The following is a 14,590-nucleotide window of genomic DNA, read 5'->3' as shown; positions in this document are numbered from 1 at the left end:
AGTCCAAAGAAATGCATTGTTTTTTCTTGTCCAAAGGGATCAAGCATAAGTGATCTCCATTATATCATCCTTCTTGTAATGGGGTTGTGGAGAGACTTAACAGAATTATTAAGAGTACTCTACAATTGTGCATCAAGTCTAAACTTGAATGGAACAGTGAATTTTTGAAAATGTTATGGGCCCATCGTGTGACACCCCATCCATCTTTGGGTATGAGTCCATTTTCACTTATGAGATGTAGGAAACCGTTATCTAAAACCAATCCTAGTTGGATGAAGAAGAATGATATGTGTTTTTATAATATTAATGAGGTTAAATCTAATCTTGCTTTGTCGCAGGCTAAAAATAGGATTTATCATGATAGAAAACATGGTTCTAAACCAGTCAAATTACAGGTTGGACTATAGGTTTCTATTAAAAATCCTAGGTTGGTTTGTAAAGGTCAGAGCAAGTTTAGCTCTCCGAGGAAAATTGCTAAGATTCATCAGAATTCAGTTACCTTGGATAATGGTGAGAAATGGCATCTTAGTCGTTTAGCTTTGTCACAACCATTAGCTGCTAGTGATCCGTGTGATCCTGGTTCAACTTCCATGGAAAAATCTCGTGGACATTTTTGGTGTTTTGATGACCATGAACATGATAAAGAGAATGTGAATGACAGTGAAATTCATTTTGATGAAGTTTTATCATCTACTTCATCAGATTGGAATGTAATTGAAGAGAATAATGGCACTAACAATAATAAAGAACAAATTGTGATTAGTAGTCAGAAATCTTCGTTTGGCAGAACGGTAAAGAAACCAATGAAATTTAAGGAATTTATTGTTTACAAGTGAAATTATTATCATTATTATTATTATTCTTTTTTTTTTTAAAAGGGGAAGATATGTAGTATTGTGTAATTGTTATTGTAGGTTTCCCTTTAAGCAGGTTGTATCCTTTTGAACTGCATGTTCCACATTCTATATGACTCGTGATGTTTCCACAAGTCAGTTTCTGTTGTCAGCTGATGTGTATTGACGTGCCCATTTCTTATGGAATAAATCTTCTACTTAAACCAACTGGATTCCTATTTTGTGAACTTCTACTTACTACACACTGCTACAAAAGCGCCCCCAGAAACAAACCGTCCCCCATACCAACTCTTCCAGCCACCCGGGGAAACACCGAATGCCTGGTGCTGCCAGTACTGCCATGGAATTGGGTGAAAGGTGTATCGTACTGACTTGGGCCATTTGCCTAAGCATCCATCCCCTGTTACCCTGATCGTGCATCCTGGGAAAAGAGTATTTTACCGACTTGCAGACAGATTCACTGCTGGTACCCAAAGCTGATGCAAATCTCCTGAAACCCTTGTCTTGAAATTTTCAGGTTCTGTGAGGAAGTGAATACTCTGCTGAGTGTATCTGTGACCACATTGTCTTCCCCTTAATACGAACTGTTATGAAAGACAGTAAATGTCTCTCTGCTCAAAACAGCATTTTCCATACTCAGAAATTCAGAGAAGTCAACCTCGCACCAAACTGTTGATTTAATACGACATTGTCACCATGTTGCCTGTTCTGACTAACACTCTCATGTTACAATGTCTTTCTTAAATAAGTGTAGAACCCTGCAAACTACTATGAGTTTCCTCCAGTTCGAGGATTGTCTCTCCTCTTCCACAGACCACCGATCTTGGGCTATCTGGGAATCTAAATAGCCCATCAGTCTTTCTCGCTGGTATCTTATACCAGCGTCTTCATTGTGTGGCCTGTCGGGGAAACCCCCATCTCAAGATTTGATGACTGAAGTCACTATTTCAGCTGTTGCCTTATTGCAAGAAATTCAAAAAGAGGGGGGAGGTAGAGGAGAAAGCAGCTAGGTTCGCCCTCCACAACTTAATGTACGCAAAAAAATCTGAAGGAATCAGATCAAGAAAACCTAGCTGACAGATAAGACATTTCCAAAATTGGATATGTCTCAAGAGAAACAAATTGGGCAAGGGGAAAAAAACTTTTTTTCTTTAGTCCCCTCACTCACCGGAGTTTCCTCACGGTGACATGCTTCATCATAGGGGCTTCGCAACCCGCTGCGGGTTGAGGCGTGCTACGACTAACGATATTACGTAGGAGCACTTTTTTGTGTAGACTATGTGTCGTGTCATGTGAAAAAAGGGGGAAGTGAGTGGAGTGGTGAGGGTTAAAAATATCCTACTAGTGAGCTAAACAAATTTTATTCATGCGCCTAGCGGATATATTAAAAGTGGGATGGTTTACTAGGTGGGCTGGTTCTATTATGAAAAACAGTACCCTAGTAAAAAGGTCAACTAGTTTCGAGCTGTACCCCTCAGCTCTTCTTCAGGACTTCACAGGGTCCCGCCCTGTGAGTGCCACTCCAAAAATGTGAAAGATATGCCTAAATTAATATGGAATTATACATACTATTTTCTCTGCAATTCAATGGCATATCTGTAAAGAAAAAGACATTTCAAATATTATAGGCTCAAAAACGTTTCTTTTCTGTACTCGCATTAAAAAGAGTCTATAAGTTCAAAGGTGTCTTGTGTTATTCATAGAAATAAGCATTGTGTCCATAGAGAAGGAATTGTCTAAACTTACACCACTTTTACATGCACTATTAAAAAATGAGTGGTCCCAATTGCCGGAACACCCAGTGTAAACATACTGTGAAGGTATTTACATTCAAAACACTAAAGTAGCGCAGTGTCTATATACTTACAACAAGGGGTGGTGAGGGACAGAGTCTCTGAATTAAGCAGAAAGCTCTCACCCAGTCAAGAGATCAGGGCTAGATCCAACACCGTTTTTTAGCTCACTGCACCATCCCAGTTTCAGAACCTGGCTGTATGCAAATTAGTCTGTTCCTGTCCCAGTGCATGATGGGAACAGGGCAAACCAAACTACAAAAGCCAATTCTTACACTGGGAAGGAAACAAGCTCCCGGGGACCGGTTTCTGGCATTACAGCCGTCTTCGGCCCGGTTTGCTTGAATCCTGATGGTGCAATGAGCAAGGGTCTCACATCTGAGAATACCCTTCCACGCTTAGGGTGGACAAAAATATTTACAACAAGGGGTGGTGAGGGACAGAGTCTCTGAATTAAGCAGAAAGCTCTCACCCAGTCAAGAGATCAGGGCTAGATCCAACACCGTTTTTTAGCTCACTGCACCATGCCAGTTTCAGAACCTGGCTGTATGCAAATTAGTCTGTTCCTGTCCCAGTGCATGATGGGAACAGGGCAAACCAAACTACAAAAGCCAATTCTTACACTGGGAAGGAAACAAGCTCCCGGGGACCGGTTTCTGGCATTACAGCCGTCTTCGGCCCGGTTTGCTTGAATCCTGATGGTGCAATGAGCAAGGGTCTCACATCTGAGAATACCATTCCACGCTTAGGGTGGACAAAAATATTTACAACAAGGGGTGGTGAGGGACAGAGTCTCTGAATTAAGCAGAAAGCTCTCACCCAGTCAAGAGATCAGGGCTAGATCCAACACCGTTTTTTAGCTCACTGCACCATCCCAGTTTCAGAACCTGGCTGTATGCAAATTAGTCTGTTCCTGTCCCAGTGCATGATGGGAACAGGGCAAACCAAACTACAAAAGCCAATTCTTACACTGGGAAGGAAACAAGCTCCCGGGGACCGGTTTCTGGCATTACAGCCGTCTTCGGCCCGGTTTGCTTGAATCCTGATGGTGCAATGAGCAAGGGTCTCACATCTGAGAATACCCTTCCACGCTTAGGGTGGACAAAAATATTTACAACAAGGGGTGGTGAGGGACAGAGTCTCTGAATTAAGCAGAAAGCTCTCACCCAGTCAAGAGATCAGGGCTAGATCCAACACCGTTTTTTAGCTCACTGCACCATCCCAGTTTCAGAACCTGGCTGTATGCAAATTAGTCTGTTCCTGTCCCAGTGCATGATGGGAACAGGGCAAACCAAACTACAAAAGCCAATTCTTACACTGGGAAGGGGACAAGCTCCCGGGGACCGGTTTCTGGCATTACAGCCGTCTTCGGCCCGGTTTGCTTGAATCCTGATGGTGCAATGAGCAAGGGTCTCACATCTGAGAATACCCTTTCACGCTTAAGGCGGACAAAAATATTTACAACAAGGGGTGGTGAGGGACAGAGTCTCTGAATTAAGCAGAAAGCTCTCACCCAGTCAAGAGATCAGGGCTAGATCCAACACCGTTTTTTAGCTCACTGCACCATCCCAGTTTCAGAACCTGGCTGTATGCAAGTTAGTCTGTTCCTGTCCCAGTGCATGATGGGAACAGGGCAAACCAAACTACAAAAGCCAATTCTTACACTGGGAAGGAAACAAGCTCCCGGGGACCGGTTTCTGGCATTACAGCCGTCTTCGGCCCGGTTTGCTTGAATCCTGATGGTGCAATGAGCAAGTGTCTCACATCTGAGAATACCCTTCCACGCTTAGGGTGGACAAAAATATTTACAACAAGGGGTGGTGAGGGACAGAGTCTCTGAATTAAGCAGAAAGCTCTCACCCAGTCAAGAGATCAGGGCTAGATCCAACACCGTTTTTTAGCTCACTGCACCATCCCAGTTTCAGAACCTGGCTGTATGCAGATTAGTCTGTTCCTGTCCCAGTGCATGATGGGAACAGGGCAAACCAAACTACAAAAGCCAATTCTTACACTGGGAAGGAAACAAGCTCCTGGGGACCGGTTTCTGGCATTACAGCCGTCTTCGGCCCGGATTGCTTGAATCCTGATGGTGCAATGAGCAAGGGTCTCACATCTGAGAATACCCTTCCACGCTTAGGGTGGACAAAAATATTTACAACAAGGGGTGGTGAGGGACAGAGTCTCTGAATTAAGCAGAAAGCTCTCACCCAGTCAAGAAATCAGGGCTAGATCCAACACCGTTTTTTAGCTCACTGCACTATCCCAGTTTCAGAACCTGGCTGTATGCAAATTAGTCTGTTCCTGTCCCAGTGCATGATGGGAACAGGGCAAACCAAACTACAAAAGCCAATTCTTACACTGGGAAGGAAACAAGCTCCCGGGGACCGGTTTCTAGCATTACAGCCGTCTTCGGCCCGGTTTGCTTGAATCCTGATGGTGCAATGAGCAAGGGTCTCACATCTGAGAATACCCTTCCACGCTTAGGGTGGACAAAAATATTTACAACAAGGGGTGGTGAGGGACAGAGTCTCTGAATTAAGCAGAAAGCTCTCACCCAGTCAAGAGATCAGGGCTAGATCCAACACCGTTTTTTAGCTCACTGCACCATCCCAGTTTCAGAACCTGGCTGTATGCAAATTAGTCTGTTCCTGTCCCAGTGCATGATGGGAACAGGGCAAACCAAACTACAAAAGCCAATTCTTACACTGGGAAGGAAACAAGCTCCCGGGGACCGGTTTCTGGCATTACAGCCGTCTTCGGCCCGGTTTGCTTGAATCCTGATGGTGCAATGAGCATGAGACCACTGATTCAATCTACAGACACCTACCTACAGGACACAAAATCGGTCCTTACAGTACTTCAAGACCTACCATTTGATCCCACGAAGAACATCCTGATTGGATTAGACGTGGAAAGTCTTTATACAAGTTTACCCCACGCTGAGACACTACAAATATTGGAAGATGTCTTATTTGAACAAGTATGGGAATACCAAACACCTCGCCATGTCGTCCTTGAATGCTGTCGCCTGGCCTTAACAAATTTTTGTTTTTTGTTTTGAAGAATCCCTATTCCGGCAGTCCCATGGTACTAGCATGGGGAGTACTTTTGCGCCGAGCGTAGCGGGGTTATATGTTTACCAACTAGAAAAAAGAAAAATCCTCAGTGACTTGAATCCTCACAGACAACATGTGAGTCTTTGGAAAAGGTACATCGATGATGTCCTACTCATTTGGGAAGGTACGGAGATAGAGGCACAAGACTTCCTAATATGGCTAAACCAGCAGGATCCATTCCTTAAGTTCACACACACTATGAGTAGGGCACAGTTGGTGTTCTTGGATTTAAACATCATGGCCAATGGAAACTCCCTCAGTACAACCACCCATTTCAAACCGACTGCAAGAAATTGCCTTTTAGTTTTCGATAGTTTCCATCCGAGACATTTGAAAGAGAACCTACCTTTTGGTCAGTTTTTAAGACTAAGGCGCAACTGCAGTTCTAAGGAAGCATTCAACCAACAAGCCAATGACCTCACAAGAAAACTGCTAGACACACAATACCCAATGAACTTGGTAAAAAAAGCGAAAAAAGGAGTGGCCAACAACAATAGAGAGGCATTATTGGAACCAAAAATAATCAAAGATTCCTCAGAGAGGAGACCTATATGTATTACCACCTACAACATTGCCTCCAACAAAGTAACCAACATCATCAGAAAACACTGGCGCACCCTGAACTGTGGGAATCTAGATATACCTAAACCCATGTTTAGTCATAAAAGGGGAAAAAATCTGAAAGACTACCTCGTCCATACTCGTCCTAAAATGGAAAACAGGTGGGTGGAGCCTAGCCTGCAACCATGATGGCCGCTTGATCCCTCGGCTCCGCCGATCCTTTCGTTTTCCTCCCGTACCGCGACTTCTCCTGCCAGCGATCCTGTTTTTGAGTCGAGCCCTCGGGACCTGGAGGCGACTCTGACTCCAGCGGTGTGTTTCTCTGCGCGCTCCCTGCGGTGGAAGTGCTGGGGCGCCCTCACCTCCTCCCTGGCGTTGGATGAAGCTGATCGGGTCTTTGTTCCTCGAGATGGCTGGCCATGTTCGCACCAACAGCGTACATTGAATGCGGGGCAGAGGCGGCCGGTGGAGAGCAGCTGCTACGCTGTGTTTTCCGCTGCGGCGATCCATTCAGCTCCGCTCATCTCTGCGCTTGGGAGATATCGTGGCTGAAAGTGCAACATTGTATCTTCGCCTTAATCCGCAGACTGCCTTGCTTGATCGCTCGTCCCTTCCAGCGAAGCGGAGGTTGCCACATTGAAGGTCGTGCTCTCAGCCCTTGTGCCTATTCCGGGCTGCTATTGGAGAGATGACCGATTGCCCACATTACATTAGCGCCGTGCATGGTGTCAACATGGATTGTGGTTCCCCTGTGCCCCCAGCCCGGTCATATTATGCGGAACCCAGGCGGGGCGACCAGCTACGTGGCAGGGATGATGGAGACCAGCCTCGAGGGCTACAACAATTCCGCGAGCCCCGTGTGCAGGGACCCGCTGCCCCCTTCCCTCCTACGGCACCATTGCAAATTGGAGACATCCTGTGCGCTCTGAGTACTTTGAGATCTGCTCTACGTGATAACGCCTGGGACTTAGGGGACCGACTGGACGCTATTTCCCTTTACGTGCCCCCGATGGGTAGAGTTGGCTCTCGATTGCAGGACACTGTGCTACACCCTGTCTCCGATTACTGTGGAGTGCCTACCCAGGTGTGCTCCGGGGCGTTGGAGATACGTGAGCCTGATAACACCTCTGTGTTGATTGAAATGGTGGTGAAGAGGTCTGATGATGGTGGGCTTGTGCAATGGCCGGAGAGTCGTCCATGGACGCCATGTTTGGCAATTCCTTTGTGTTCTACTGGCGACATTCATTATTTTCTCCTGAAGCTGATGCTACTGCTTTGGCCGGCTGACTTTGACGGACTGCTGCAATGCGTTGTCCCCATTCTATCGTTGTTGCACGCATGGCTCTGAAATGGACAGACTCTGGTGGACAGCGTCCTACCCTGCTGGGATCATCCCGTTTGCTTATCCCATTCAAGATGGCTATCGTGCAGCTGGACTACGTCGATACCCCAGATCGCAGGGGGCAAGGTTGAGGGTGTTCCCCCTTTCTTGGACTGCGGTAGCATATACTGCTGGAGCTGCAGGGGATAGACGGTGGAGTTGAACATTGTTTCACTTTGGTTCGGGGATCCGGGGATGGGCGGCCGAGAATTCACATGCTGGTTGTTTAGAGCTTTAATTCACTTACTCGCCTCCTGGCACCAGATCTTCCTGGGCAGGCCACTCCACTTACAGCGGATTTAGCGCTGCAAACCGAGTCTTGCTTACATTCTCGGCCGCCATTCCCCTCGCCATGCCACGGGACACGCCCACTTGCGAGGCCACGCCCCCAACACAGGTATAAAGCGCGCCGATTGATGAGCGTCGCTTGTTAGACTGTAGAACCTCCTGAGGCTCAGCCGGGAGTTGAACAGATCGTATTACTTTTAAAAATTATTGCTTTGTATTGCATAGAATTTTAATTCACTTACTCGCCTCCTGGCACCAGATCTTCCTGGGCAGGCCACTCCACTTACAGCGGATTTAGCGCTGTAAACCGAGTCTTGCTTACATTCTCAGCCGCCATTCCCCTCGCCAAGCCACGGGACACGCCCACTTGCGAGGCCACGCCCCCCCTGCACTCATCTCCATCTCCACTTATAAATATGTGCATCTGTAGGAAGCGCAGCGGACGGGCGCAGCGGGAGCGCCGTTTGCGCGCCGAAGGTGCGCCTAAGGCAAGCCCGTCTGCGCCCGTCCGCGCCTGGACCGGGCCCAGGGCCACCACCCCTACCCGTTTCACTACTACCAAGCCTGCATCTACCATTAGATACAACTCTGATTACCTTCACTCGCTAAACTCCTCCAGGCATCATTGCCAGCATCTCAATCTAGCGAAACAACCACGCCACCTTCCTTATTTCTGCCCCAATTGCCCCTTCATCACTAATAACTATCGACCCTCACCTACAATGATCTCAAACAAAAAGGCACTACCTAAAGCATGTATAGCCGCACTGATAAATGTGCGCTCTCTCCCTAAGCACAAATATGAAATCTCCAATTTCATCGAGAGCCACAACATTGACCTCCTTTTCATCACCGAAACGTGGGGCGATCTCTCCTGCGTACCAGATTTCGCTACTGCTACCCCTGAAGAATACGCCAATATCAGACTGGACAGACCTCCTCCAAAGAAAGGAGGTGGACTAGCCATCATACATCGTGGAAACCTTACAGTACGAACTGAAACTATCCCTACCCTTTGCTGTGAAGCACTGGCTTTCTCTATTTCCATCCCAAATGCGCCCCCTTTCAAAGGTACACTTATCTACTGCCCTCCTGGACCTCGCAGTCCTTTCCTCGCTAGTCTACCCATGCTTCTTGAACCACTGGCAGGTGAAAGTCAGTACACCTTTTTGGGTGATTTTAACTTCCATCTCGAACTATTGGACAATCCTGATACCTCTGCCCTGCTATCGGAATTAAATACCATAGGACTCCCACAACTGGTCACCGGATCCTCGCATACTGCGGGCCACCTCCTGGACGGTCTATTCTCTAACGAGAAATCCTTAGTGATAAAGGATCTCCTTCCCTTCACCTGGACAGACCATTCTGCTATTCTCTTTGACTTTACTTTACAACTTACCTCCCTCCGAGCTCACACTTCCCCTCCCTTGAATAAATTTAGAGCCTGGAAAAGTATCGACATTCCTGCCTCACAATCCTCACTTCTGACCTCCTTACCGCCCACTGAAGCTGATCCTTAACTAGCGGCCATTAACTATACCACTTGGATCCGAAACACTGTCGACCAAACAGTCCCTCTTAAGAAACAATCCTCCAACAGAATTATCAAGTCCTCCCCCTGGTTCAATGATACTCTTAGAACAGAAAGACAACAATGTAGGCGCCAAGAACGCAAATGGAGACGTGACTACGACCCAGAGCAAAAAGTTCTCTATAAAACCATGCTGCTTAACTACAAACAATTAATCATCAAGGAGAAAAGTAAGTTTTATAGCAGTCAAATCAATCTTGCTCAAGACTCAACCAAACAACTCTTCCAGGTAGTGACGCGTCTCTCTGGACAAACAGCATCCACCCCTATTACATATACCCAAGAACTATGTAACTCTTTGGCAAACCATTTAAAAAAAAAGTCACGGACATCTTCTCCCAATTTAAAGCTCAGGATAAAGGCACTGGACACCCTTACTCCGTCTCTAACGATCAATCACCGTTGGACATCAACTTTATCAACCCCCCTCGAACAACCCCTTCGAGTTCCTTCCAGGAATTTTACAGATCTCCTCTGAACTGGTGTCTCAGCTCTTATGCACCACGAACTCCGGATCTCTGGAAGACCCATGTCCCCCCGCCGTTCTCAAAAATTTCCACGAAATTATAAGCTCGAAACTCACAGACATTTTTAACGCTATGTTCTCGTCCACTACTTTTCCTCCATCTGGAAAAAAGCCATCGTCAAACCACTTATCAAAAAAAGCTCACTTGATCCGACGATAGTGGCCAATTATCGTCCAATCGCCTGCCTCCCACTCCCTGCCAAAATTGTGGAAAAAATAATGAATACACAAATTTCTTATTTCATAGATCAAAACAACTGCCTGGACGAAACACAATTTGGCTTCCGGAAGGGACACGGGACGGAAACTGCGCTTATTAAAGCCACAGAAGAAATTAGGAAGTCCCTAGATAATGGAGGATCAGCAGTGCTCATTCTACTGGACTTGTCTGCGGCCTTCGACACGGTCGATCACTCCACCTTGATCGACCGTGTCGAAACGGCAGGCATCACGGGTGCAGCGAAGGAACTCATTGCCTCATTCCTCGCCGATCGAGTTCAATCCGTTGCCTTCGGCAACTACAACTCACCTCCCTTCACTCTTCCTTGTGGTGTTCCCCAGGGGTCCTCGCTGAGTCCCACATTATTCAACATTTATGTGTCAGACTTAGCGAGGACCATAAAAATCCATCACCTGGCGGTTACATCCTATGCCGACGACACCCAGATTGTCTTAGCCATAAATAAAAACAGAGATGAAGTGGCCGCCAACTTTAATCTGGGAATGTTGGCAATAAGTAATTGGATGACAAGAAACTGCCTGAAGTTAAACTCCGATAAAACGGAGGTGATGCTGTTTGGCAATCTCTCCCCTGCCTGGTCTCCCACATGGTGGCCTGGTGCCCTGGGACCACCCCCTTCCCCGGTGACCAAGGCTAGAAATCTTGGAGTTATACTGGACACCAAACTTACCTTCATGCACCATGTTAACGCAGTAGTTTCCTCCTCATTCTATACCTTGAGAATGATAAAAAAACTTTTACCTTATCTTCCCATGAACATGACAAAAACGCTGATCAGCGCACTCATCATGGCCCGCATTGACTACTGTAATGGTCTGCTAGTCAACGCTCAAGAAGGTGTCTTAAAGAAATTACAACTGGTGCAAAATGCGGCGGCCAGATTGATTACTGGATGTCCTAAATATGCCTCCATCTCTGGGACACTCCGAGAGCTTCACTGGCTACCCGTAAAGAAGAGAACTAAATTCAAGGCTCTCTGTATTGCCTATAAAGCAATTCAAGGGCAAGGTCCAGCGTATCTGAAAGACTCCTTCTGTCCTTACAAACCTGCCAGATCCCTAAGATCCTCAACCGCTGGACTCATGCAGGTTCCCAGGACCAAGAAAGTCTCCTGGGGAGACAGATCCTTCATAGTCACCACTACAAAACTATGGAACAGTCTTCCTCAGCACATTAAAGCTTCCACCTCCCTTCTCTCTTTCCGCAAGCAGTTAAAATCCTGGCTGTTCACACAATAACTCCTCTTGGAGGACCAGTTCTTTCACTCAGCGCCGAGACACCCACGGGTAATTGAGCGCTTAACAAATCGCCTAAATAAAATAAATAAGTTATATGTATGGCCCTCCTCCGATCTTATGTGGTACCTTTCTTTCTTTCTTTTTTCTTCATCTGTATTTCGGGTACTCTTTTTTGGGCGACAGGCACACTGCTAGGGGGGGGGTAGGCCGTAGCCTCTGCATGCGTGTAGGGTGGGGGTAGGGGGGTAGGGTTTTTATTTTGTCCGTTTCAGTTTCTATGGGACTTCTTTTTCTCTTTACTCTTGGTTTTCTTTTCTTTTCCTGTTTCTTCCTTGGGTCAGTAGGGTGGCTCGGTGCGAGGGGGGCGGCGACTGGCATGCAACATATTTTGTTCTTATTATCCTGTCGTATCATTCCCATGCCGCTATTCTGCTTATGTTTTTCTGTTGCTTGGATTTCTTCTGGTTGACGTTGCCCTCTCATGTCATCGGTGGATTGTTGGAACTCTGATCCTTCTTATTGCTTATACTTTGGAACGTACTTAAAAACTTTAAAAATTAACCTTAACTTCTCCTGTTTCTCGGTAGTGCGAAGATACCCAGTGTAACCCAGGCTGATTGCTATTTTGTGCTCAGATACTACCGAGTTACCGTATTGCTTGCTAACTTGCTTCAACATATGTCGTGGCCAGCCGGATGGTTGTAGGCCCGTATTTGTTTTGCTGCAATTGTGCAATAAAGGTTTCAAAAAATTAAAATAAAAAAAAAAAATGGAAAACAGGAACCCAAAGCAAAGAACAATCAGTACAGTACCCACAGGACATTATCCATGCGGAGACTGTAGTGTCTGTCATTTGACAAGTATCACGAAGAAAATAACATTCAATAACAACATGACTTGGGAAATAAAAGACTTCACCAATTGCAACACTTCGGGTGTAGTGTACATGATTACCTGTAATTGTAACCTACACTATATTGGTATGACAACCAGAAAAGCCAGTACCAGGATAGTGGAACATAGAAGCAATATCAGACGAAAAAAGAACACGACCAAAATGACATCCCACTTTATTGAATGTAACCACACACCAAATGATATGAAGTGGGTGATCCTTGATAAACTACATGGACAGGATAACTTGGAACAACGTCTTCTGGAAAAAGAACAACGTTGGGTATACAAATTGAAAACTGATACGAGGGGATTAAACAATACCATCCCTTGGGGCCTTTTGGCAAAACAATCATAACAATACAAAGGGTCTTATTTGTAAAATCATAAATACACCCCTTAAGAATGATCACGACCTGATAATCCTACCCCTTTTATCTTTTACACGAAAAGATCGTAAAATGAACACTCTTGAAAATAATCGTGAGTCCCACTGTGTTTTTTGTTGTATGTATTTGCAGCTTTAGTTATGTTTTATTTTTACTTTATCCCCATTGCGAGTATTCAATGATGGCCACCGTTAGGTTCCAATACGAACGGCCATCTTGGATCAGCATACGCGGTCTAGCTACCCACAGGAAGCCAGACCACGACCGGGGAAGCTTGATATTCACCCCGCGAGACTGAGACGGCGTCCGCCGTCTCAAGGGAAGCCGAGTAGGTTTTCCGTTTGAAAAGAGTCTCGTAACAAGTAAGAACTTTTTTAGACAACTATATGGATTTGTTGCGGGGACCGCGATTCGAAATAGGCGAACCAACTTGGTAAGACCAAATTAACCCATGATTACTTCACCATACAGGTGTTTACGGGGACTCTATATCCTTCCCGCTATTGACCATGAGGCCCAGTCTAGCCTCTTAAAACGTATGTTTTTCCTCTGTGTTTGTGATCGTCGTGTTCTGTGTTGTATATAGACACTGCGCTACTTTTGTGTTTTGAATGTAAATACCTTCACAGTATGTTTACACTGGGTGTTCCGGCAATTGGGACCACTCATTTTTTAATGGTGCATGTAAAAGTGGTGTAAGTTTAGACAATTCCTTCTCTATGGACACAATGCTTATTTCTATGAATATCACAAGACACCTTTGAACTTATAGACTCTTTTTAATGCGAGTACAGAAAAGAAACGTTTTTGAGCCTATAATATTTGGAATGCCTTTTTCTTTACAGATATGCCATTGAATTGCAGAGAAAATAGTATGTATAATTCCATATTAAATTAGGCATATCTTTCACATTTTTGGAGTGGCACTCACAGGGCGGGACCCTGTGAAGTCCTGAAGAAGAGCTGAGGGGTACAGCTCGAAACTAGTTGACCTTTTTACTAGGGTACTGTTTTTCATAATAGAACCAGCCCACCTAGTAAGCCACCCCACTTTTAATATATCCGCTAGGCGCATGAATAAAATTTGTTTAGCTCACTAGTAGGATATTTTTAACCCTCACCACTCAACTCACTTCCCCCTTTTTTCACATGACACGACACATAGTCTACACAAAAAAGTGCTCCTACGTAATATCGTTAGTCGTAGCACGCCTCAACCCGCAGCGGGTTGGGAAGCCCCTATGATGAAGCATGTCACCGTGAGGAATCTCCGGTGAGTGAAGGGACTAAAGAAAAAAAGTTTTTTTCCCCTTGCCCAATTTGTTTCTCTTGAGACATATTCAATTTTGGAAATGTCTTATCTGTCAGCTAGGTTTTCTTGATCTGATTCCTTCAGATTTTTTTGCGTGCCTTATTGCAAGAGTCACTGGAAAGAGGGATTCCAAATTCAGTGAAAATGGATTCCAGTGGTGTAGGATGTGATGAACTAGTCGTCCCATGTGTAGCTATTCCCATGGGACCACAAAAAAGCAAGCTGCCAAAATATAAATATAAATATCACATGAGGGATATATACTTTGTTTAACCACATACTAAACACCGGCCAATCGTGCTAGATTACACACCATGTCCCCTTATATCTGCAGCCAATCTCCCGCTGATGTGAATTTCTTTTGAAGCACTAGGGTTAATCTTTGGTAGTTTCAAAATCTTGG

This window comes from Lissotriton vulgaris, chromosome 3_1 (genome assembly GCF_964263255.1).
Source record: "Lissotriton vulgaris chromosome 3_1, aLisVul1.2, whole genome shotgun sequence".
Lineage (NCBI taxonomy): Eukaryota > Metazoa > Chordata > Amphibia > Caudata > Salamandridae > Lissotriton > Lissotriton vulgaris.
Note: the sequence above shows the minus strand (reverse complement) of the source record.